This window comes from Triturus cristatus, chromosome 5_1, assembly GCF_964204655.1.
Source record: "Triturus cristatus chromosome 5_1, aTriCri1.1, whole genome shotgun sequence".
NCBI lineage: Eukaryota > Metazoa > Chordata > Amphibia > Caudata > Salamandridae > Triturus > Triturus cristatus.
This window is the reverse complement of record NC_140587.1, coordinates 271,389,468-271,417,216: the sequence shown is the minus strand read 5'-3', so window position 1 is coordinate 271,417,216 and position 27,749 is coordinate 271,389,468. Positions and strand designations below refer to the sequence as shown.

The 27,749-nt window shown below is 41.4% G+C and overlaps 1 protein-coding gene across 2 annotated transcripts in view; it reads right to left on the bottom strand.

Annotated features, from left to right (window-relative positions):
- ADCY8 (adenylate cyclase 8) overlaps positions 1-27,749 on the bottom strand; it is a 1,038,851-nt gene that overhangs the window by 151,913 nt on the left and 859,189 nt on the right. The window lies entirely within an intron of this gene.

Here is a 27,749-nt window from a genome sequence, read left to right as displayed (position 1 = left end):
CACCGCTCATTTTACAGTTACTTTTACTATTAAACAGTAAACTGCCTACCAAGACTATAGCCATATTGACGTTTTCATCATCTGCTATGATAAATGGCTCTCATTGCAGTGTCAGAGCTCATGCATGTCAATTGCACAGAATCTAGTACTTTTTCGTTGATGCACATAGCAATTTGTGCTCAAGGAGAATCCATGCAATCATTGGTTATGGTTTTGTTTCTTTTTAAAACAACATTTTGACAGCCCAATATAGGTTATTTTGACAGTTTCACTGGAGCTGTAAATCTCCATCAGCCTTTTAAAGACAGCTTAGAGTCAAAGCTGCAAGTCTGCTTAGGGATATTAGGCCTAATTGAGGAAAACCTCTGCAGTCTGGTGGTAAGTGACTATATCATGGCGACGATCCAGTCTTTTTAAAACATATTAAAAGGAACGACACCATAACAAATTGTTACATGGGCTCTCTTCAAGTTCCTTTCACGTATATCAATGAAAGAGTCTTTTCTACTTCTGTGCAGTGCTGAATGTCAAGGCTACCCTCATCAGTCTTGAGCACCATGACAAGATTTGACCACAGAAAAACCCACACCTCCCTAGCATTTCACATGCCAAAAAGAATGTGTGAGGAGCATTCTGAACTCCAGATTACCCACCATGTTAGCATGACTCATCAGTATCTGTATCTCAGCTATTCTAATCTACAGACAGACAATCCCATCCATTCTTCTATGCTTCCAGGTTATTGCAACCACTTTCTCACTTGTTTTACAGAATACAAAGAGACACAAAGATGTTACAAGAAATGCTATTATAAAGCTTATCACCAGTAGCGGCTTGTGGTGGGAGTGCTGCGGGGCGGTGAGGCGGGCGGGGGAGGTGCAGGGTGGGGGTAGTAAACTACAGCATACGGCCGAACAGAGGTAAGGAAATAAATAAATAAATAAAACAAATTTCATTGCATGCGCTGCATGGTCAAATGCGATGCAGCGCGCGCAACAAAATTCTATTTTTATTTATTTATTTGTTTACTTACCTCCGTTGGGTCGTATTCCGTAGTTTACTACCCCCCACCCTGCTCCTCCCCCACCCCACCCCACTGCCCCGCAGTCACTTGCCCCAATAAGTAGCATACACTGTGGTTTATATATCAACAGCTGTGGGCTTAAAAGTCACACTTTATGGGTGACTTCTGCATATATAAAAATAGACATTTCCTACATGCAAATGCATTTCCCCTTGCCATGTTTTCCTGCAAGGTATTTAAACTGCAAGTCAGCAAGAGCACAATGTTACTCCTCGTAGTCATATACTTGCATCATATATATTGCAGTTTAAATAAATATTGCAGTACAAATAGGACGTTTAACTTTCTGTGCGACAAGTGGACTTTATGCACCATTTACAATGGACTTATAGCAAAGGTAAGTAGAACAAACAGAGAGTTCTATTGTATGGCACCAGTTTTGAGGGAAGAAAGGCAATTGCGTACTGTTTAGAACTGGAAAAGTGCAGTGTCCTATAGCGGTTGTATGTCACAATATCAATGTCGATAATATCGACCTGCACATATATCGACTTGGTAGTATTGACTATCAACATAGCATCAAGGTAAGCTTATATTGCTAAATATTGATATATTTTTATCTTCATAAATGTGAAATGCACATCGATATTAACACTTAAATAGTGTGGTATAACACCCTGGATGTGCATTGCTTCGGGATGCTACATTTGGGTTCCTAATCTCCATAGCAACCATTTTCTGATGCACCTGCACAACATAGTGTCATTGAACGATGAAAGTAATTTTTACCTTATACGGTTGAGACCTGGTACATTTACCTTTCCTCTATATGAGGCTATAGATAAGGTTTATGCAGAACTAAAGTGGTGACACCGATGAACAATCAAAGACAGTAGCATCATATTTGGCCTAGTAAGAGTTCTCCACCTCACATATTGGTTGGCAGGAAATAGTTACTGCCTGCTGCATTTTGTCCATTACTGTCAGGCTTTGACACCCCTTCACTACAAAGGCAGGTTAATGTGGGAGCCCATAACATACCCAGTAAATATAGTTAGCACTGGGTGCAGTAATTACTATATGCAGTGTAAGCTACCCATTGTGAGCCCTTCACCTTGGAACATGGAATAATGCAGTAATATTGTTGTTACCCTATTTTGAAGCAAAAACAGGGTCGTAGCTACCTGTGGTGCAGCTGGTGCAATACACCAGGGGCCAGAGGTCGGAGAGAGCTTAACTACAACAGCCCCTTGAACCCTGAGAGGGCACATAAATAGCCATGCTGGATTAACGAACATTAAGAATTTTTTTTTTTTGTATCTTGTCACATTTGGTCTATGTTCAAAGACGGAGGTCAAATGTCAGTCTAGTCGTCAGACAAATTGCTGCTTAGTCTTATAGTATGGAAAGTGTTCACTCTTTTCTGGCTTTCTGCAAAGTGTGGTGCTTTTGAAAAAGTGAACTATTTAGAAATCTTGCTGAAGGTAAGGTTGTAGGATGTTTTCTTCTAACACAATAAAATTTAATAGTTATAAATTAACTCTACAAATTGAAAACAAAATAGGAAAGCATATTTAAAACACTTTTTTTCAAATTCTAAAGTGTGATGGAAACAAACATTTTAATATGATCAAAACAAATCAAGACATTTGGTGATGAGCAAATGACAAATATTTGCTGCAACCAATTTCCACAAATTATCATTTGTGTGCTGCATAGTTTTATCAGTAAAATTCTATATCAGTGCAAATTTAGTGGTCAATTCATTTGAAAATGTGTTGTCTGTAAATGTACACAATGCTTTAGTTATAAATTTGTAACAGTCTGCTCCCAAATGTACATTAGCTATATACACACCCTTATAACTCTCCTGCTGGATGGGCACAGCTCATTTACAACAACAGTCCTTTGTGTGATGCTTGGATTTTTCAGAATCCCTATGTCCCTATGGGTTCAATGATGTAACGCTGATGGCAGAACCCCAATCTGGAAAAAATTTCAGGACTATTGCCTGCTAAGGTCACAGGAGCTCTTACAGCACTGGGATCATAATGATAGCCCTGTTTGATTCCTTCAGCTTCAGTAGTCACACCCCAAGCAGCAGAAGTAACTGGGGGGACTGCAAAGGCCTCATTTCAGGCACACTGAATTTCCGAGGATTGTGCACCCTCAAGTTTGAGAAAGCAAAGAGTGCCATTTGTCCTTGGCTCCCTGACACCAGCAAGAATCAAAGAAGAGGTTCAGCTTGACGCGTGGAGAGCTGCGGTCTATGCAGGTAACAGCGGTAGGGCAGTGAAGCCGTGTAAGGGGAGATATCGAGGGACGATGCAGAGGCAAAACTAATTATTTATCTAATTTTTCCTCAGCATCGTGCCTCAAAATCCCCCCTTACACGGCCCCACCTCGGTTACCTACATAGACTGTGGCTGCTTGTGGAGACCAGATGATGGCAGTTATTAAACGACCATAGACTTACTTAATACAGAATCTGGAACTTGGAAAATGAATGTTTTGAGTGTTGGTTGTTTGCTAACAAAATGCTCGGGTAACTTTGAACAACTTCTTGAGGCCACTGATGCACAATACCTCCTTACTAAAACCAGAAGTAGGAACAGTTAGATATCCTTCTGAGAACCATGTAAACCAGCCAGAATCTCAGAAAAGAAGATGTTGATTACCAGGTGGAGATATTAAAAGGGGGGAACTTGAGTAACTGTTATACTCAGTACTGAAGTAGAGGTGGACGAGACAACAAATTAATGGGGAAAGCCAAGCCAGGGGTCTGTCTTGGCTCCAAGAGTTCATCTCAACTCTTAAAGCTCAGGCATGGGCTGAGCCAGGGGAACATTTGGCATGGAAATAGTGCAACATATATCACGTAAAAATGATACATTAAAAAAAGTATATTTCTTTGACAAATGTTTCAGCTTAGTATATCAAATATATCAATGCATTGAGGGGCATTTATTAAAAGTGATAGTAGTTTTTAATCATAAACTTAAAAACATTAATGCCACCCCCTATTCCAAAGACAATACCATTAGTGAACTAAGAGGCAAGTCAGTTATCATATGTGGGCGATATTCTTATTTACACGCAGCAATATTGTAGTTCATTAAGTTAAACATGAGATAATGGTGTACAGTACACATCCTGACATATTTCGAGCCACCACAAAATAATTGCAGAGGATCACATAATTTGGTCAAGTGACTAAGCTGGAATTGATCCCAGGATTTCTGGTCTTATATTGTGTAATTCTGCCACTGAAATTATATACTTTTATTGCTCCTGTTTGGCATCAAAGTTTAGTGCTTTGTCTTTAATTTTTGGTGTATGAGGTTAGAGCCTGGGTAGCAGGCTGACATTACATGAAAACTCAGTTTGTTTTTGGCTCGATGGCTGAAGAGGACCTCAAGCTGAACCAGCCTAGCATTAGACTCGAGACTTCAGTGGCTCACCCACCTCTGTACTTTACTCTGGGTATTTTGTACACAAAAGACACTTAGATGCTGTTGCCAGTGTGGTACCTGTTTTTATGTGAGGGTATCTGTAACTACTTGGGTTACTGGTTAAGGAGAGTGTAACCCTACTCAGGAACCAACCACAATTTCTGCTAGCATGAAACACAAGCAAACCCCAAATTAACCTGTGACTAAGCCTCTGGTAGTTTGGCACAAAAACAGTCAGGCTTGAGTATCTATGCAGCACTTCAAACAGTAATAAAGTGAAAACAAGACACACAAAAAATCAAATGACAATTTAGAAAAAAAGTACAGTTTAATAAATTATTTGAGACCAACATGACAAAAATTTAATTAGTAGAATTGGAGATATGCAATTTTGAATATATAAGTGAAAACAGTGCCTAGAAGTAGAAAGGGTCAACTGTAGTTATCTGGCTGCACCGAAGTGGGACAAAGTGACAGGTTCGGGCCGACAGCAATGGAGCTCATGCAGAATACAGGGAGCAACTTAAGCCTGCTGAGCAAAATAACTTAAGTTCACGTTGTAAGGTCCTGCATCGAAGATGCATCACACAGTGGCAGCTGCAAGTTCCTGAGTGGAGGAAATGTTATGCTGCAGCAGTTCTGAGGAGCTGTGGGGCTGCAGTGTGAGGTTCGGTGTCGAGGATGCATCACACAGTGACAGTACTGAGGAGCTGAGGGCTGCAATATTAGGTCCTTCATCAAAGATGCGTCATGCAATAGCGATTCTGAGGAGCTGCAGAGTCCTGTGTCAAGAATGCATCTAGCTGCAGCAGTTCTGATGCAACGCTGCGTCAGTTCTTCCAAAGAGATCATAGGTGGGCTGGCAGAGCACCTTCACGACCACTTCCAGGGGCCCACCACTTGGAGGGCAAACTTACAGCAGGCAGAGCCCAGGAGGTCAAGGTGATTAGAGCCTTTTTTGTCCCTGAGGTTAGGATCAGGAAGCCAGCCAACAAGCCCTTGGAGCCACTCTGGTGGTCCGGGGTTCAAGATGCAGGTTCAGTCCTTCTCACTCAGGCAGCAGAGCAACAGGCCAGCAGAGTAGCATTCCTTCTTGCAGAGCAGCACAGCAATCCTTCTGAGTCTTCCACAGGTCCAGACGTTTATGAAGAGTTGCGTCTGAGGGTCCAATATGTATACCTGGTGCCCACTTTGAAATAGGCAAAGTTTCTAGAGGCTTCAACCCCAGAGGTGTTTGGAATGTCCTGCCTCCATGCCCTGGCGCAGATTTTCTGGGGTCACAAAAGTCTAATGTCAAACCTTTTGTCAGTGTGCTCAGGTACAGCCTTTGTAATGTGCAATTGTGGCAGGTAACAGCCCCTCCACTTCATCAAGCCAGAGATGGCACATCCTGCCAACACCTATTTACCCTTTGCCTCACTGCCTGGGAGCAATACACAAAGACCACCTGCTAGCTATGCATAGCCATGTGACCCAGGATACAGGCTGCAGGCATCAAATGGTAATAATAAAAAAATCCAGTTTTCTAAAAGTTACATTTTCAGAATTGTAACTTATTTCCGACTTTACCATTAAAGAAGGTTTTAAATTACAATTCTTTAGACACCAAACTTGACATTCATACCTGCTCCCAACGGAAAGTTATCTCTTATTAAATGTAATAAGCTAACCCAATGTTACTCTATGGGAGAAGTATGCCTCACACTAGTGAATAATGCATTTAATAGTTTTTCACTACCAGGATATGTAAAACTTAAAAATATATGTTCAACCTTTAAAATACACTGCACTACCCCAGGGGTGATTTATATGTATTAAAAAAAGGGTTAGGACTGGCAAAAGGTCAATCTTGCCAGGTTGAAAAGGCAGATTAAAGCTGCACACACAGGCTGCAATGGAAGGCCTGAGAGATGTTTAAAAGCCTAGTTAAGTGGATGGCACAATGAGCCTTGCAGGCCCACTTAGTAGCATTTAATTTACAGGCCATGGGTACATGTAGAACCACTTTACTAGGAACTTACAAGTAAATGGAATGTACAAATTGGCTTTAAGGTAATGTTACCATGTTTAGGGGAAAGAGCACAAGCACTTTAGCACTGGTTAGTGGTGCTAAAGTGTGCAGAGTCCTAAGGCCAGCAAAAATGATGTCAGCAAAAATAGGAAGATTAAAGGTGAAAGTAGGAAAAAACACGTCAAGGATGTTAGGTCCAATGATATCTTAGTTTGCACTGCTGATGACCATCTTGTTCCTGTTCTGTGTGTTGGTTGAACTGAACTTACACTGCTGCCAAATCCTGCACATTGTATGTGTGCTTCTGAAGATGCCGTACATGTTCTGTGCATGCAAGGGAAGCTTGCATTGTTTCCTGCCAGATCGGTATGTTTTCTATGCGTATGAGGGAAGAGTGTACTCTTGCCTGGTGCTGTATCTATTTTGTGTGTGGAAATCTTGCTATGTCTGTGAATCAAGTTTTCACTCATTCACCCCAGTGTTATTTCTAACACTTGCACCAAATCTGAAAAGCTGCTTGTTCATTGCATCTAAGGGAGGAATTACATGGTGTTGCCCAGGGCCTCACTTTTTTCATGTCTTTGAAGGAAGTTTGCAGTGACCCTCCAATACTACACTTGTTACATGTCTTTGACGGAAGCATGAACTTGCTGGCCCCGTAGTATCACACTTGTTCCATGTCATTGAAGCAAGCTTACACTGGCTCTGAGTCTCACACTTTTTCCATGTCTATGAAGGAAGCTTGCACTAGCTCTGCAGTGTCATACTTGCCCCATGTCTTTGAAGTAAGCTTGCACTGACTTGCACTACAGTACCACACTTGTTTTATGGCTTTCTATGAAAATGTTGATGCTTTTGACCATTGCTGTATGTCTTATTCGTGTGAGCCAAGTAGACAACTGCTGGTCTTGAGGATGTCAGGTAGTCTGAGAAGCAGTATTTTGCCTGCTTATTCTGTGAACATTCAATACAGAAAAGTCTGATTTCAAGAGATATTTCCTTTAGTTCATTCCCCAGCAGCTCACTTGCAAATGCAGACTAGTGCTAATTGAGTAATGAGAGAAACAGCAGTTCTCCTACCATTGCTACTGTACCACAACTTTGTTATGCAGAGGTGTAGGCATCATTCCTGCAAGCTTCAAAACAATGGCACCACTTTTTTGGGGGGCGCTTTATATAGCACGAATATGACCTGAAGGTATCAAAGCACATTAGACGAACACCAGTTGTGTTACAGACAGACACATTTTTGTTAGGCACGGGGAGATTAAGTGATTTGCCATGAATCACAGGTTTCCTTTCACGTCCCTGTAATCTGCATTCTCTATCCTTTTTACCATTCTAAGATGGCGGATCAGTGTGAAGCTTTACTTCTTAATACTTATAGTTAAGCATATATCCTCCACATTGAGTTGGCATATTTTATTTCTCCTGTTTTGCTTTATTTATTAAGCATATGCTTGTACTGTGAAGAAAAACATCTACCTTGTTTGTAGATGGGAAATTGGGGTTTAATTTGTTCCCCAGACTCCTCCCTGCAAATGTCCACAAAGATTAGACTCACACAGTGTGCAGTGCTGGTCCCCGTGTGGCTGATGGGAGATTAGATAACTTCAGTGGACATTTAAGCTTCAATTTGGTTACTTCAACTGGTCTGAATTGCACTAGTGGACCACTGCACCAGATACTCAACCTGTGCCTCGTATGCCATCATCTGTTCCAACTTCGCTCCTTCCCAGTGAGCGATGTACCTGTGTGTGAGCAGTGTGCTAGTGTGAGTGCAGGATGTCCACCATGTTTAATGAGTGCATCGTGAGGGATGTGCCTGTGTTAATGCAGAATTAACATTGTTGTTTGTGAGTGCAAGGTAAGTAGTCTACAGGTTGTGCCTGTGTGATTGCAGAGTGAGGCATATGCCTGCGTGAGGGCAGCATAAGGGGGGCTATGTGAGGGCAGCAGTGTGAATGGTGGGGAACCCTACATGTTATGTCTTTGTGTGCATACACTTTACAAGGGCCACAGGTATTGACTTAGGTTATGCTTTTTAGGGTGATGACTTTGACTTGCAAAGATGCAGATATTGGTAGTACAATAGAGTGTGTGTATCTGGGAATCTTAGTGAGTTTTGACATGGCAGATGCAGACTCTGTTGAAGGAGGGTGAGCAGTGCTGGGTGGGCAGCAGAGATATCACCCTATTGAGGGGGTCCAGTTACTTTCCTTGCACTAGGGTCCATGGCAACCTAGCTATGCCATTGAGCACATAACAAATAATGTTGCATGTATCTCTGCAATGATTCCACCAGGCTTTCCCTGGCGAAATACGGCTGTGGAGAAAACAATGTTTGGGGATAATTTCACGCATACTGTATTCAGGCTCACATCCCATCTGCACCCACATCAGGAATACCGGCCCTATTGCAATGAGGTCCTAAGTGTGCTGTCCCCTCTCTTTTAAATAATAATAAATGCTTACTGTACATAGTTAATAAAAACCGTTTACAAAAATTCATTTATAAAATGCATCTTTCATAATATCGAATCCAGTTTATATAAATAGGTAGTGCATAAACCTTTAAAATTAGAGTTAGGATATTAAAATTTATAAATTCATCTTAGTCTGATTTATTTGGGGATACACGATTTTACAGCAACACCTTTCTGTAGTTATGTGAATCATACGAAGACAACAGTGTAATTTTCACACTACAACTTAGTAAAAAAAATTCAGGGAATTTACAACGAAGCATGCACACTATTTTTTTTTTTTAAAAGGGGGGGGGGTGCAGATTTCCATGTGCATGCTTCTGTATGAACTCCTTATTGTCTGTTAAGTCCATGACTCCTCCTCCTCTTCTCACCTGCCCTATTTGTAATGTATGAAATCAGCTTATTTATCCCCTAAAAGACAAAGTAACCTGAAGTTTCAAAGACTACATTGTTTTTAGTGTTTGTTTTCATTTTCTCGTTTTTTTTCTTTTCTATGGAACAGAAGTCATGGCAACATTCGCCTTTTCCATCTGGTGCGCTGTCTTGGTAGCACATTGCGATGAAGCTTTATGTAGAACATGTTTGAGGAAGAGGCTCTTAGAAAACACACGCCGAGTTGGTCCCAAAAGAGCGCCGCCTGTGAGTCCAGAGCTTAAAGGCTTAAGGCCCGCAGCCAGCAGTTGGTGCACGACTGATAAAGCCACTGACCGAATGCTCGGTTATCTAGCCTTGTTTATTTAAAATGCTGCTCACGTGGAAATCCGGGATTATTGCCCGACATGGCGGATGGGCCAAAGCTGTTGTCGGCATTATGAGTGTGTCCATATGGCAGTGCAGCTGGGAGGTGCACAGAATGAGGGGTTTAGGGAACGCTCCAAACCAGTGCGTTTTTAGATGCAAGGGGACAGCACAGACCTCAAGCGTCCTTTGGAATTTCAGGAAATATCTTCATTTTCCTTCCTCTTATGGCTAGCCTTATCTTATGCATGTGTGAGCTGCTTAACTGTGAAGGGTGACTAGTGCCAAATAGTGAGGGTATGTGAGCCAAAGCTATTATATGATACTTTATGGAGGTAAAGAAATATCCACCTCAAAGAATAGCACATCTAGCTACTGGCTCCATCTGAATTATAAATATTTTACTTTCATGGGGATTCAGCCGAAATCTCTGTCTGAAAATCTAGGGAGAATTAGGAAATATCAGGGCAATTAGGCCTAGAATAATTGATTCCTGTGATAATTTCTTATTTCTTCATGGACCCTTATTATCCCCACCCCCCAGAGTTACTAGTATTCCCGGTATCTGTAACGTCGGTGGTGGGGAAAATCTACCCTATTTCCTGGGCCATTCAGAATGATGGTCTATGTGTATTCGAGAATAGATTGAATTTTTCTTAACTTTACGTCCACATACCTTCACAATATATAGAGGTAGTTGATATTGTGGACAGAATATTCTTGTGGGAAGATAGTTTGAATCCAATATACAGTCCCCCAACATTTCTCCAATCAGTACCTGATGAATGTTGAGGATTCTTCACAACAACTGGAAGAGAACTCAATGAGATTTTACAAGTGTACAAATTAGAAATTGGGTTATCAATTGTGAAGGATGTGAGTCCTGCATTAGTAATAATTCAGTGTTGGGAATTGGTTTACTAGTTGAGGGGGGGAAACCCAATGCAAGCAAGCAGGAGCCACAATCTGTGTCAGGATTAAACACAACCAAACCCTAAATTAACCCGTGCTTAATCCTCTGGTAGCCTGATATAGAAGCAGTCATGCTTAATTTAGAGGCAATGTGTAAAGTATGTATGCAGCACTTCAAACAGTAATAAAATGAAAACATGACATAAAAAAAATCCAAAACCTGAAATATGCAATTTTAAAGATTTCAGGTATGTAAAACACCGAAAGGCGCAAAGTGCTACTCATGGTTATCTGGTTGTGCAAGCTGGATACAGGAACCAGGTTAGTCCCACTGAAAGAGTTGCCTTCAAAGTCCAGCATGAAAATTTCTGTTTGAGGTGGAAGGGGCAATAAGGAGAAGTGGGAGCATCGCTGATGGTCTACGGTATAGCACTGGGGGTCACCTGCTGTAGTTGCTGTAGCTTAAAGTGTAGATCTCGTGTTGCCGGGAGTCGTTGATGGTCGCTGTGGCTGAAACTTTGCGTTGGTGGACGGCACAATCTTGCCTCGAATTAGCCTGTACGAGAAGAGCCGTTTGCTCATTCATTTAAAATGTTTGACAGGAATGAGCCCATTCAGGAGAACTCAACTGAGTCCACATCAAGGGTACAGGACCTGAGTGGCACCACTTTAGGGTCAGGAACCCGTTTCAGCAGAAGCCAGCAGGGCTGAGGTAGGTCCAGTCAGAAGGTCAGCTGGGACATAGCAAGGAACTTCTGGAGCTTGTTATGTCCTTGTAGCTCAAAACAGGAGGCCAGCTGGTTGACCCTTGGGGTCACTCAGCTTAGGATGAATTGTGCAGCTCCATTCTTTCTTCTCAGCAATCAGGGCAACAGGAATCAGAGAGACAGAGCAGCAAGGCATCAGAATGTGGCAGTCCTTCTGGCAGCAAAGAAGCACAACATACCTTCTTCTGTAGTATTCACAGGTCCAGGAGTGTACTGGAGAGTTGGGTCGGAGGGGCCCATATTTATATCTGGTGCCTACTTTGAAGTAGCGGAAGCTTCTGGAGGTTCCCCTTGGAAGTCTCTGACTTTTACTCCCTCAGAGCTGTCTGCATTAAAAATGCATAGGTGACAAGTCCTTTGTGTGAAGGCAGATCAAAGCCTTTTCTTTTGCAAGTGTGTCTGTGCCCAGCTCCTCACTCCATCTTGCCAGTTGATGTCTCATCCAGGCACACCTAATTTCTCTATTGTGTGGCTGTTGGAAAGTGAATTATTAGTAGTGGTAAATATGCATCTACCAATGGCAATAATGCCACTACCACAATTTAGGGCTCAGAATAGGTCTCAGAAAATGATTCCCATGCTCAACCCTGGGTAGCTTGGCTGCGAGCAGGCAGGCTTAACTTCAAAGACAGGTATGTAATGGATTTAAAAACACCAATTTAGTACATGATTAAGATTAAGACAAAACACACAATAGAAATCCAACACCAATTTATAAAAATAGGAAATATTGTTATCTTTAAAATGACACCAAAACGCAAAAAATCAGATGTAGGAAATCAGTGACACGATTTTGAAAAGATTTAGCAATATATAGCACATAGAAACCTATAGTGCCTATTGGGACATCTGGTTGCGCTAGACAAAGTCAAAGTTTCAGGCTGAATGTGATGGAGCCCTGCGGGCTGAGCCTCGAGGTAGGCCTCAGTCAAAGTTTTTAACTTCTGACTTAGAAACATTTCTGGAGCTTTTCTTCCTGCAGTCCCTCGAAGCTCTCAGCCAGTCTGGATTCGGTGAGGGTTTGTCGGCTTGCCTTGCAATGAGCTCCTAATCAAACCTATAGAAGTCAGACCTCTGGAGCTTTTCAGTGCGATGAACCTTGAGGCAAGAAGGCTTGCGGTTGAGGGTCTCCGGCTAGGCTTGCCAGGTCGAATCGGGCCACTTATAGAGTTTTATTTCAAAGTTGCTCCAAAGTTTGGTAAACTTCTGGAGCTTCGTCCTGAAGTTCGTTTGAGGGTCCCAAAGTGTCCAAAACATACTCCAAGGGTCTGGAAGCTCCACGATGGTCTTTGAAAGTTTGGGACTTCAATTGTTACAATCCTCTTGAACAAAACCCTTTCAAATCCACTGGAGTCACTCAAGGCTGGGGATTCTTGGTGGTGATGGCACTGTTGACCTCATTTAACCTGCAGCTTGCAGGGAGTCCACTCTTTAGTCCTTTTGAAGCAAGATAGGTCTGCAGGGCTGTAGTTCCAGATTGTTCGCAAGTGCAGTCAGAGTGCAGTGCCTGGTCAGCATGGACCCTTCTTCTTCCTTTAGTTTTAAAGCAGATACCTTTCCTCCCAGAATGGCTCTTTCACTCCAGGAACTACTTATCACCTGATCTAAACATCCTAGCTAATCCACTTAACTCTGACTAATCAGGGCAGATCATTGGAAGGCTGAATTTTGGCTTACAGGCAAGAGAGTCTTATTACTTCTTGTCTGTACATTTTAGGATAAATTCAACAATAGCATATTGCTGGATTTATCAATACAATTCTACTTAGTCCTTGAATTATATTTTTCGGTGTTTTCTGTCAGGAATTATTAATTAATAACTTCTTGCCATGTTAACCTATGTGGTTGGGGATCTGCAATGGGAAATTTCTCCGACACCAGGGCTTATAAAACATATTTTATAAGGGCCTGCCTACATTTATTAGACCCCGCGCACCACTGGAACACCTAGGGTAGACTTTAGGGGTTCTGAATCTGAATAGTACTGCAGATCCTCACTTCACAGTGCTCTTAGCATAAAAGTCGAATCTGAGAATCACTTTACTACTATGAGGATAGTGAAATGTGCAATTTCACTATCCCCAGGGCATATAACCTATTTTATAATGGTCCTCCTTAAGTACCCGGCCCCCACCACTGTGACACCTTGGGGGGACCCTGGGGGTACCTAATATACCAAAATATTGTAGTTAATTAATTTTTAAGTGCCCCAAAACCAAAGTCGAGTTTGGGCACAATTTACAGTTTAAAAGCAGTCCTGCAACAAAGGGCTGCTTTTAAACTGGCCTCAGGCCTCATTAGTGCGCACATGCAATTGCAGAAAGGGTTACTGGCCTCTAAACTGCCGTGCCCTATTATATACTTGGGACTTAAAGGTAGTTTTGATCCCCCTGCCCTATTATGTACGGGGACCTTATAGGAGAGGTCATGCCAATCACAGGGGTATCGTAACCCAAAGTGTACCCTAGTGTATGTAGGTGTTTTACTGTATTCTAAGTGTGCTTTCAGTATAGCACTGGCCCTGGGCCTGGTTAGGCAAAGCCCAAGGACACTCAGAGTCAGTTACCACCAGTACCAGTCAGCAAAAACTGACTGGGGGTGCTTAGGGCACAGGATGATTTTAAAACAGTGGACCACTGTCAACTACACCCAGTTATGTGACCCAAGAATAGACTGCATGCAGAAAATATTTAGGTCAGGAAAGTGGCAACTTTCTAAAAGTGGCATCTTCAAAACTGTAACTTAAAATCCAACTTTACCACTAATAATAATTTTTTATTACAAATTGACAGACACCAAAATTGACTATCCTAGCTTCTCCCAATTGAAAGTTATCACTTATTATGTGTAATATGTTAGCTCAATATTATCCTATGGGAGAGGGGGGCCTCATAGTTGTGAAAAAGAAGTTTAGGAATTTTTAACTACCAGTACATGTACAGATCCAACGTTATAAATACATTGCACCCTGCACTGTTGTGGGCTTACAGCAGGGGTGAATTGTATGTAGTAAAAAGGGAGGTTTACCTTGACAGGTCGAAAGTGCAGTTTAAAACTGCACACAAATGCTGCAGTTGCAGGCCTGAGACATGTTTAAATAGCTACTTCAGTTGTTAGCCCAAATAGTGCGGCAGGCCCACTAGCAGCATTTAATTTACATGTGCATTTAGTACCATTTTACTAGGGTCTTACAAGTAAATTAAATATGCCAATTGGTGTAAGCATATGCTACCATGTTTAAAGGAAAGAGCACAAACACTTTAGCAGTGGTAAGGTTTGGAGAGCCCTAAGGCCAGCAAAAACAAAGTCAGTAAAACAGGGGGATGTAAGGCAAAAGGCTGGGGGAAAACCATGCCAAGGATGTCGGGTCCAACAGTATGCAATTGTCTCCTTATTGGAAACAAAGTATCCCATTCCAGGCTAGCGAAGCAGAGCAGTTCAAGGCCGACTCAGGGGAAGTGGTGTGGGCTAATCAACAATGCTAAATAAAATATTGTCCAATCAGTGAATTTTCTTTAAAAAGGAGAAGTACCTTTATTACACACACACACGCACACACACATACTGCTAAATACCATGCCATTAATTAAAAGCTATGCATTCATGTAGATGGAAGTATATTTGGAGACACCCCTGTATCATATTACACCCCTAGTTGGTCCTGAACCCCATAATCACAATACCCCGCACCAATACCAGATGCAACATCACAATATAAGGGGGGGTCATTATGTATAAGTTATAGAAAAGGCAGGCTTACTGGCTTTATCAGGATATGACATTACTATATAAGGCAGGTCTATTGGCTTTGTAAGAGGTCACCACATTAATAAATGTAAGACAAGCCTGCCACCACATTAATACCAAAACCCATATGTAATACTTCAGCAATATCATTATATCACCATTAGAATATAAACATATTCGAAGGCACTTATGATGTGCCTAAGCATTGCAGTGTTTTTCAATAAAACTCTCAAGAAAACAAATTGTTTCAAATCAATCATTAACATATGTGTCAGAGTCTTTCTTCGCTTGCTTTAGGCCACATAATGTAGTCATAGGACCAACCACTAGGGGTCCCTGAACTCCAGAGCCTGAGAGCAAAAGCTTTCACTCTGAGAACACTTGTTGGAAATAAATGGAGGCTTCTTCTGGGGTTTGTGTCTCTAAGGCATGAGTCACAAAACTAACTTACACTTTTGAGTAAGTTTACAACTTTTTGGTATTCACAAACTGAGGGCCTGATTCACAAAGGTAAGCTATAGTTTTAGTAAGTTTACACTTTGTAGTAACTTTATTTCTTTAGATATTCACAAGCTCAGAGTATAAATTTACTACAAAAGTGTAAGTTACATGTCTCTTCCCCCAGAGTAATGCAATAGGCTTATTCTTATGTGGGTGGGTAACCTCTTTCCCTAAACCCCACCCTGCCCCTCCCTAAACCCCTCATACGCCTCCTTAATTCCATAATCCCATCTGCTTTAGTAGTAGGTTTGTTCCTTTTCCCACCCACTCCCCTGTGCCCTTCCACATTTACTACGAAAATCTATACTTACATGTGCAGAAACTCCGCAGATGGGCGGAGTACTTGGCACATATAAGTATAAGCAAAATGTACACTTTGTGGTAAGTTTTGTATGTACTATAAAGTGCAGTTTGAGAATCAGGCTCTGCAAGTGTTAGTAAAATAGCATTAGTAACCCCAGAATTACACATGGCCAAACACTAGTACTGCAACACCCTCCTATAGAAAATATTGGTGGTACGGGCTTAAAATAAAACCTCATTGGAAATTAAATAAAATGATTTAAAACTGTTTAAAATGCAGCTGAATATAAATTCATGTTACAATAATATACATATTTGTTATGTAAGAATAAAATAGCTTAATAACCTATTTTGAATTTAAAAATATTGTAACAAATGTTATTAAAAAAGAATTGGATTCGTTTTATTGAATTCCATACATCACTTTTAATAATTAATAATGGACATTAAAACATATTTAGGTGGGAATTTATGTTTTAATTTAACCTTCTTTGTAATATATTTCCATCAATAAAATTTTAAATCAAAGTAAATGTAATACTGCAGTAGCATTGCTTTAATTTGGTTCTATATTTAAAGTAAGTATTTAAAATTAATCCAGTGTCGTCGCCTACCGGGTCCGGGGTCTTCTCAAAAGTTTCTCCCTTGTGCTAGGGTTTTTAAGTGTAATGTTCTAAATGCCAGGCACCCCTGGCCAATCTTAGGATGCCACATCATCCTTCCACCCCTGTTCCAACCCTCCTGCACAGTCTTCTGGGCCAATACACCATAGCAATTCCAACTGTTCTCTTTTGTCCCTATCTGAAATCAATGTCTCATTCTTTCCCATCAAAACTTCGAAGGAAACCTCTCCTTTGTTCATGGTAATTGGTCTTTTTATGTGGGGTGGCCTTTCTTCCCTCTGCCGGGAAGCAGACTAATTTACTTGACCCAGTAGGGGGACAAAGGCATGGAATTTGTTTATGAGCCGAACTAGAGAAATATGACAATTACTGAAGTCTCATAAGATGTGGATGTGGTGTATTGGGAACTGCATAAACAAACTTAGCATGCATGATTTATCCCAGTATGATAGATGACACCTTGCTGGACTGTGTAGGCTTTAGTGGAGTGCAACTGCACATTAGAGTATGCCTGTATTTAAAATACGATGAAAGCACTACAGATGTACAAAGAAGGCCCACTAATGTTATAAGGCCTACCCTAGGTCAGCACCAATCCTTGCAGAGTCCCTTCTATGCCAAGCTACCTGTGAACAATTATCGGGTTGCCCACGATAGTTTCGCACTTGCTCCCCCACAAGTGCAACCACAAATGAGCACTCGTGTTCACGTGTACCCAGCCCAGTCCCTCTTACCCTAGCTGTGCCACAGCTGTCTTATCTTAAATGCTAGGCACTGACGTTTACCATGCTCAGCCCCATTACTGTCAATTTACCTTGAGTGAAACTCAGGTAGTTAGATTCACTCACAGTAAAAAGTATTACAAAATGAGTAGTCATTTGCAAACCTCATAACACTACCAGTATGGGAAAATGGAGGAAAGAAAGAAGAATGGTGGCACCTGGGGTGAAGATAAGGCACTGACAGGGAGAGGGCTCAAGGTGCTGGGGTAGTTAATAGGGTAGATGGCCTCAGATGTGTGAATGTTTCCAGTACTAGGAGAGATCACTCTATAAGATGTTTGCATTTTTTCTTTACCCCAAAAGCTGTTTAGTTTTGTTTAGTTTAAACATGAGCATATTTATGACTTTTTCTGTCTCAAAGTGTATATTAAAGGGTATATTCACAGACACGTTAGAAAATGGTGTTTCTTTGCATGGATGTCACAAAAAGTGCCTATCACAACACCCAGACCAATTCAAACCATCCATGGCCAGCTGCCATCAAGTCTGTAATGACACAAATCATTACTTGTCTGGTCATATTATGCTCAAGAAAAATGCTTCTGTCAATTTGTACTGACCTTCATTTCATCAGCACCAGCTCACCTCGCCTGCAATCTATACACCCACCTTAAAATCTGGTCTAGACTATTCCTAAAAATAATTTTCTACAGGCCTGTAAAAATTAGCTTATTAGTATTGTTGTATTCTCAAGGGCCTATTCATAAAGGTAAATGGGTAAATCTACACTTCTAAATGTATTCCTCACACTTTGTTGTAAATTTGCTACTTTTGATTATTCACTACTTCTTAGTGTAAAGTTACTGCAAAGTGTGGACTTGCATATCTCCAGGCCCTGAAACAGGGATGTAGCCAAGTTTAAGTGTAAAGTTACCACAGCCAAAGATAACTGAAAAGAGTAGTAAAAGTACTCCAGCTCAGATTGGATTATTCCAGCACCATATCTGGCAACCACTGGTAGTGCAACCCACTCCCATAAGAACTAAATTGAGTCAAGGACTTAAAATAGAACAGCATTGGAAATAATGCTAAAATAAATAAATGTATTTCGACATTTGCTTTAGGTGGTATTTGTTAAATAAATCTTTAAGTGTAAATGTTTAAATGCAATTTGTGGATATAATTGAGTTGACTCCTTTGTGTGTGGCATCTGTCTCTCCCTATGCCCTTCCATAGCCCTCTCTAAACCCCTCCCATTTAGTAGTAAGAATTCCCCATTTTCCATCCACTCCTCTGGTCCACGCCACATTTACTTAAATGAATGAGCATTTACCCATAGAAACAATACAAGAAGTGAAGATTACCACTTGTACATTTGCAATATTTTTATTCTATAAAGTCATGCCTACAAATGTTATTAGACAGGTGTTAGAAATGGGGGTCTCCAGTTGACAGACGTAGGTACCTTTGTCCAAATAGGGACCCTTGCTTTTAGTCAGGGTAAGGGGGATACACTCCTAAAAAAAACCTGCTCACCTCCTTGGTAGCTTGGCAGGAGCAGACAGGCTTATCTCAGCGGCATTGTGTAAAGCATTTGTGAACACATACAGTAATACAGTCAAAACACTACAAATGTACAGCACACCAGTTTAGAAAAATAAGTAATCTTTATCTAAAGCAAACAAGACCCAAAACGACAAAAATCCACAACACAGTAATACAAATATGATTTTCAGATGGTAGAAATAGTTCAGTTCAAAGCAAATTACAGATGCGACACTTATCACACAAAGTACCTTGAATGTGTCACACAAACAAGCAAAACGGGCCGCAGGGAAGGTGATGCATCAGTTCCTTACACTCAGGGAAGGTGATACGTTGGTTCCTTGCTACGGGGGAGGTGATGCGTTGGTTCCTTACTGCTGCACAGGAGAGGTGATGTGTTTGTTTCTTACCGGAGAGGAGGTGATGAATCGGTTTCTTACTGCATGGGGAGATGATGTGTCCGTTTCTTACTGCATCCCCCAATGATGCGACAGACTTGGCCCCTCGATGCGATGCGACAATCCGGGGTGAAGCGTGGATTCTTGCAGCCGCACAGCAGGGCTTGCGTCGGAATCGGTGCAATGATCTCAGGCTTCGGAGATAGTTGCACTTGATGTGGCGTGCAGTGATTTCTCGAGCCGTGGCAGGCGCTGCGACTGTTTCTTTAGCAATGCATCGGAAGCAGGTACAGATGTGTCACGGTTCTCGGTGTTGTGTTGATTTTCCAGCTCCCAGCGGAAAACAGTCTAGAGAGGTCCAAAACAACAGCAGGCACCTCTTTGCACCTCTTTGCAGATCAGAACTCCCAGCAAGGAAGTTCAGGGGAGCTGGTGGTGAAGTCTTTGTGTCCCTGAGATTTCAGAACAGGAGGCAAGCCCTGTTTCAAGACCTTGGAGATCTTCCTCAGGCAGGGGACACAGCAAACAGCAAAGTCCTTTCTCTTTTCTTGGCAGCAAGTAGCCACTGCAGGCCAACCCCAGACAGCAAACAGCATAGGGGCAGTATTCCTCCTCCTCCTCAGTTTCTCCTTGGCAAAGGTTCCTCTTGATTCCCAGAAGTGTTTTAAATTCTGGGATCTGGGCCCAAATATTTATACTACAAAATATTTTGTTCTCTGGTGGCAGAGAAGCTCTGTGCTCAGTCAAAACCAGTTCTGTCCTCTCTTGTGCAGCTTCCTGGCAGGAGGTGGAGACAGCATTGTGGAAGGCTGACCAGGCCCATTCAGGTGAAAGGAAATCTCCTCCCCTTACTCTAAATGCAGCCCAGATCTATTCAGCCCAAGCCCTGACTCATCCGACTCTCTGGAGCATCTGCTCCTCCCAGCCCCTGTAATTCCAAAGACAGACATGCAATACACAAACCTAGCAGAGGCACACTGGATGGCAAAGCAAGAAAATACCTACTTTCTAAAAGTGGTATTTTTAAACACAGAATGTAAAAATCACCCTCACTAAAAGATGCATTTTAACATTCTGAGTTCAGGCATACTGAACATTATTTTCCTACCTTGTTCCCAGGAGTAGTGATAAGCAAACTCCCCATTCTATCCTATGGGAACAGGTAGCCTTGCAATAGTGAAAAACGAAATTGGCAGTATATCACTATCAAGACATGCCAAACACACCAGGGCATGTCCTACATTTCACATACACTGCACCCTGCCCACAGGGGTACCTTGGGCCTACCTTAGGGGTGACTAACATGTACGAAAAGGGAAGGGGAGGGCCTGGCAAGTGGGTGCACTTGCCAAGTCGACATGGCAGTACCAGACTGCACACAGGCTCTGCAACGGCAGGCCTGAGTTACATTTACAGACTGCTTATGTGAGTAGCACAATCAGTGCTGCAGCCCACCAGCCGCATTTGACTTACAAGCCTTGGGCAATCACATTGCACTGTATTAGGGACTGACTAGTACATCAAATCACCCATTCATGGAAACACCAATCCATACCAACACACTACAAAGGGAGCACTTGCACTTTGGCACTGAACAGCAGTGGCAAAGTGCCCAAAGCATCTAGACCAGCAAAATGGAGTGCAACACGCAGCAAAAACACAGGAGGTCAAGGGAAAAAATACAGGGCAAACCCACACCAATGATGCCAGGTCTAACAACAGGGCTTTGTGTCAAAAAACATGGGTGGTTGCATGTGAATGTTTGTGTACCATCCATGGAAAGCCTCCTTGATACAAGGTAACACAAAGCAGCGCATTTCCGGTGCAAAACAAGTTTCCTTCACTCAAGGCAATGTAAGGTAATGCAAGGCAGTGCTAACGCTACAATTAGTTCCTTTAGGGCTAATTGCCAGCGCAAATAAAGTTTTGCATTGGAAGGTAAAAGCCAAAGAAACATTTTATGCCAGTTTGCATCATTTTTGTGATGAAAACCAGGTGAAAAATATTGGTAAATCTGCCCATAAGTATTGCCAGTCTTCAAGTTCTAATGCTTTATTGTATTTTTCATTTCTTTTTAGCCTTTACGTTTATCTTTTCTTCTATTAGGGTGCTCTATAAGTATCAAAATCAATTCAAAAGAGATGCACATTGAGCCTGATCCCTAACATATCTGCTTTCTGCTCTTGCTGCTGGCCCATCTATATGTATGTGAAACAGGTTTATCTCCCTGACATTCCACTTGTCTTTAAGTTATTAAAGGCCTGTGTTCCAGCACATTTCAAGTTGCCCTCCTATTTTATGGCTTGCTGCACACTGTATCTAGAACTCGAATGCCCAATATTACCAGGATCCACTAGCTGGCTACTTTATACCAACATACTCAGACTGTCAAGATCTACCCTCTATGATACTAATGCCCAACGTGGATCGAGAAGAGCTGTATCAATGCCAGTTTTTTAGCATAACCACTGACTGTATAATTTGAAATCCACTGAAAGTCAATGCGTGTAAAATTATTGGAAGTGAATATCCTGAAAACCTGGCCTCCTGGACTCCATTACACCAGCGCATTTGCACTTGATGATTTTCTGTATTACATTCTATCTGCAGGGCAGACCTTGCATCATTTTTGATTATCATACCCAGAGATTTAGTGAACTTTTTTGGAGGTCTCTAAACATCCACTCAGCGGCAGCTGGCACAGGTAAGCACGGTGAGGCAGGGCAGGGCGCGGCAGGGTGGTAAGCCGACGGATGACGGAATAGGTGTTTTTAAATTTATTTAATTATACCTATTCTATCGTATGTCAACATACGACATTGCCCCTCTGGGGCCAGCCAAACATGCATGCGCACTTCACATGTTCTTCACCCAGGCTGCATTACAGCCTGAGTTGAGAACATGCCCAGGCTTCAATTCCCCATCTGAGCGTCAAACCACGGTGCTCAGACCAATCACAATGCTGCATTGCAGTGTATGATTGGCTCAGGGAAGCCTGGGTGCTTAACAATTACAACGCTGCATTGCAGCATTGTGATCGGCTTAGGGGAGCCTATCCTGCTTCCTGCTCTAACAGAAGCCAGGAAGAGGATGGAAGAGAGGCGGCGGTGGCTAGCCAGCCAGCCGGCAGGTAAGTGTTTTTTTTCTCACCACTTCCCCCCTTCTCCCCTCTCTGCCCCACGACCGACTTGCGGGAGCAGCCACAACTGTAATTGAAGAGACTTGAATGTATATATGTGTGGATAGTTTTCATTTAACAAATGGGGAGATGTAGTGTCTTGCGAATTAACAATGACGGGACCCTTTTGGGTCCTGATGAACTCTGTGGAGCTATGACTTAATGTTTAGAGCGTATTCCAGTGAAGGCCGCTTTAGAATGTTGAGTTTGCAGGTACACACAAATGAATAACGAACTAAGCTCTGTGTGTGGTATACACATTGGCGAGTACACTGGCTGGGAATATGCTACAGAGGGGATGAGAGGAGCACGGGGAGGGAATATGTTATGTTGAAGTTGTATTGAAGTTGTATTGAACACTATCACAATCCTGTCCTAATTAATGGTCTATGACGCTTCATGATGGTATGTGTGTGATTATTTCACGAATGTGCAGAAGCTAGGCACACTGCACCTTGCAGGTCGCCACAGGCTACTGACTGAAAGCCCTTCACACGGTCCTTGTTGGGTAAGCGTGACACTCTCCCATGATAAGTAGCCCTCCAGATGAGAAAACATGAGAGCGGAGAAATGTGTAGGAAATACGTTTTCTTGTAAGGGAGCATCTGAGGTGTAAAGATTTCCTCGGTGGGTAAAGTTTACTTATGGTCTCAGGACACACACCATCTCAGATGTGGAGCTGGCCTACTAGGCATTGTTAATTTTGATACACTATTGAACAATGCACGCCTTTCATATATACTGGCAGAGTTCTCTTATATCCGAGTTTAACAGTATGAGTATTTCGTGAAGAAAACTTCTTTACCCGCTCCCTCACAACAAGAAGTTATCAAGCCTCCTTGACCTCCTACTGTTTGTCTATAATTATGCTTGATTTATCATTTTCTGTAATAGTTTTTAAAATTGTGTATTTCTGACATATATTGTTATTTACGATTTCTGTGAACCTTTGACTGTATTCATATTTTCTTATATATTATCCTTTTACCATTTAAGTGGATGTTATATATTATTATTATTCTTTATTGTACCTTTATGTATCAATGTATTAACAAATAACTGCATATATTTTTATGATCATATTATTTTTTTTTCAATAAACCTTTTCTTGAACTTCAAAAAAACAAACAGTATGAATATTAATCTACCTACGTTTGGACCCCGTGGCACTGTCCATTATTAAATTCCATGCCACTGACCCTGCTCTTTTGAGCACAAAAAAGGTTACAGCGCATTCCAAGCATTTACAGTGAAATGTGGAGAGCGCATGCAGACTCCAAGGAGAAATTACACTTCTATTCTCATGAAAAACACATTCAATATTTTCCGGTTTGAAACTGCTTATTTTCAATGGAAGACAGTACACGTTTCACACCTGTAACACCCGAATTACTTCATCCCGCTGGTGCTGTTACAGGCTCATCCCTAATTCATAGATGCACTGGAGCAGTTCATGCCAGCATCATATCATGAGCAGGGAAGGTTGTGTCTGCTAAATAAACCATCAGCTCTGTTTCTCTCCCCTCCTTTTGATGGAGCTTTCAGACCACACACACAGCCTCATTTAACACAGAAATGGGCAGGACGCCGCCTGCAACCTGCTCTCTGGAGCTCACACTTTCGAAGCCAAACCCACCCATGCATTTCATTTATGGAAATGTATTAGCTTCCTCTGAGCTACAGCAGGGTCCAGCTCTGCAGGAGGCCGGGCACGGACCGCCGGCGTGTCTCTCTAATTCAAAACCTCCCCTGCCATAGTAATGAGATTTCCGCTGTGTGTTTCCAGCACAGGAAAGGTAAAGCACATTGAATTCGAGAGAAAGCGTAATAGCAAGAATTTCCAATTCTTATTTTATCGACAATGAATGTTAATTTCAGATTCGGATCACTTCTAAAAAATGAAAATATATTCATGCATGCGATAGAACTGACTTTCCCTCACGCCCACATACATTATCATATAGTTTCTACTCTTAATACTTGGCCATTAGAAAGTGTTTGCAAGGTCAAACATTGCATAATGCGCTTCCTAGTCATGCAGATTAAAACTGAGAAATTAGGAACTTTAACTGAGCAGAGCAGCTGAAAAAATACTTCCCTTGATTTTAGGTAGGCCCTGATAATTCAATAGCTTGCACAGCACCATATTGTTTTCCTGTGAGCAAACCAGGTACAAACAGCTGATTCTCAAAGACACTTCTAACAGAGGGAATCTCCGCCAGTCATACCGTCTACAGGGGTAAAGGTGCGCTGATGTTGACATGACGTAAAACGGCATTGCTGAACTCTGGTATAATAAATTATTACATCCGAGAAATACGATGACATCAACTGCAAATGGTGTTAACACAAACTATTAGTGTGGTTTAAATCCTGAATCTAGGGGCAGTATCGCATCGCCTGATTGTGGCAACGTCATTAGCACATGGAGGTGTTTCTGCCTGGACTCGTGCTGCCCTCTGACGAGAGCCTCTGAGGACCATAGTATTGTGAAAGAGAAGAAGTGCTTAAAACCATTCATGGAATCTTTCACAGTAAAGAACCTGTGGGGACAGACAAACCCACATTGCATCAAGCGGTTACAGTGTGTACATGCACTAAGCAGTACTGAAAACTGCAAAGACTGCCCTGGAGAAAGGCAGACAATACTCTATAATATTTATTTTACAGAAATGCTATTTCTTTAATTCACAATTGCATCCCTCTGTGAACCCAGTTCCATTAAATTAATTTATATTTAATTTAGAAAACCCCAAAGATCTTTGACACAAGCGTTTCAAAATTTTTTTTTCAGAATTTTAGAATCTCCGGATCCTGAATTCCCTCTGAGATTTAGACGAGAGCCACTGGCAATCACACTGCTGGCAGCAGAGGTACCTTCCCTAACTCTGCAGAGGGGTAAAGGAAGCAAATTCCAGGTGAAGAGGCCACGAACACGGTTGGCCATGCCTGGTGCTGGACTTAAGACTGCTCCGTTTTGGCAGTAATTGGTTGCACTCATATATTTGGCAATCTAGAAAACAGGTTCACTTTTGTACTGTAGCCACTAAAGTTAAATCCAATAAGTATGCACTGAAAGGTAATAAATGTTACAGTACAGTGGTCAATATTATGAATCAACACATGTCTCCTATTCTTCAAAAATATTTATTCATATCCATGAACAAAAATATTTTTATTTTATTTTAAAATATAAAAAATAAACATGCAATTTAGACAGGTTGAGACCATCTTACACAGATCCACCAGTTTGCACAGGTTTATCGACAGGATTTGGCTATTCAAGTGTGTTGCGGTCTTTCTATCCTCCATTAATTGTTGAAAAATATCATTCTAATTAAAAACAAATACAATTAAAACAAGTTCTTGAGAATATCAAACTCAAATCCAAATCCTTTAAAAATGAAAGTATTATCATATCAATCACAAGTCCTAATTCTTTGAAAGTTGAAATATTGTCGATGAGGCGTTTCAGCTGTGCCAGAAAACAATCCCCCTGCCTTCTTCAGGACAAATGCATTTATGTACAAACACTGTAGTAGTAGTAGTAGTAGTAGAAAAAACTTTATTCTGTAGCCAAGTACCATCAAAGTGTGCAAAAACAAAGCCATACAATAAATACATAGAAGTATATTCTAAAACATCACACGTCTCAAGCTCATTAAAAAATAAATACTTTTTAAAAGTCATTTCCAATGATCATTGCTTACAAGCAAAGCAGGTGCAAAGTTCAAACAGGGCTATGTGTAAAAAAGCAGTAAAAACATAGAGACACATACATTTTATTCTTTTGTTTTGTATAAAATAAGTGTTAAAATTAGATAATAGTAAAAAAATTAGCCGAGCCACTAGAAGCCACAATCTGTAATCTAGTACGTTTGTGCCAGACTGCCTTTAAAAATGTACTCGTAGCAATGATGAGTAGTGTCACTCTTTAAAATTCTAAAAGCTACTAGGTGTTTAGTCGGCTCCAGATTAAGACATGTGGGAATAATCCATTCCCACGTGGGCTGAGATAGCTGGGACAGAAAAATAATATATGTATCTTATCCGTGTTTTCCAGGCCACACGCTGGACAAATAATGGAGACTGAATCCTTATGCCATTTTTTGGTGAAGGACCTCAAGGGTAAGGTGCCGAATCAAAAACAAATTTAGAGGCTTTTGACTAAGGAGGAAGAAACAAATTCTAAATGTTCCTCAAAACGGGGGAGCGGTTCAATATCTAAAAATCTATTTGTCAATATGCCAGTTAACTTTTTGGTTATATGGCCATCTTTAATATGAGTTCAATAACTAGATTTCAAGATATTAAGGTCGGCTTTGCACATTTTTCTAGATTGGTCCATAACCTTTACAGGCCAAAATTGCTTAGCCAGTCAGAGACAAATTTGAACCAGGGTATTAACTTGGCAAATCTGACAGAAATCAGATTGGCAAGGCAATCTCTCAATTCCCTTAGCTCGGGGTTGACCCACAATCAGACCCAAAAAACAAGTGGTCTAAGGGCAGCCAGATCTGCAATTCTTTTTAATCCTAAATCAAAGAATAAGGGGGTTAATGGTGTGCTGTTGGGAACAGAAATCAACTGTCTAACAAATCTATTTTCCGCAACAGCATGTGGGGAGACATCAGTGCTGCCCCATGTCTCAGCTCCGTACAGAGCGGCCCCCTTGCGCCTTGCCACGATATACTTCAGGGCCGGTGAGACTGCACAAGAGCTTGTTTGCTTGTGCAACCTATTAGTCGCATTTGCTCTGTGCTCTAGTAGTAGTGTGCTTTTACTTAACTGGATCTTCCCACTTCATACTCTCCATTACCTTAACACCTAGATAATCAAAGCTCCTCACCCTCTCTAGTGTTTCCACACCAGCCCGCATGGACAAGTTTTTGGCCACTCCCTTCCCAAATGCAATGTATTTGGTCTAATTGGCACTAAGCTCCAAGCCCCTTGCCACACAGATGTCAGTAAATTTATCAACACGGATCTGGAGGCCCATTGGAGTCTTGGAAACACTGTACTATTAACTATTAAAAATATAGGAGACAAAGATTACAAACATTACATCAATGTACATTGTTATCTGTTATGAATTCAAAGTTTAAATTACATTCCTACTAATTAATCATTTCAGTGCACACCTTTGACTCCGTTTTTTACTGTGTTTATTTATCACATATTATCTCTTTATGTGGTTTCTTCTATGATCCTGTGAGTACCCGGGTACCTGGGTAACGCCACATATTTTAAATCAATTACTAGGGCGTTTTAAAAAATAAAACAAAAATTAAAACTCAGGTTTGGTCTGGGGAACCACAAGCATCTCTGGCTGAAATGCT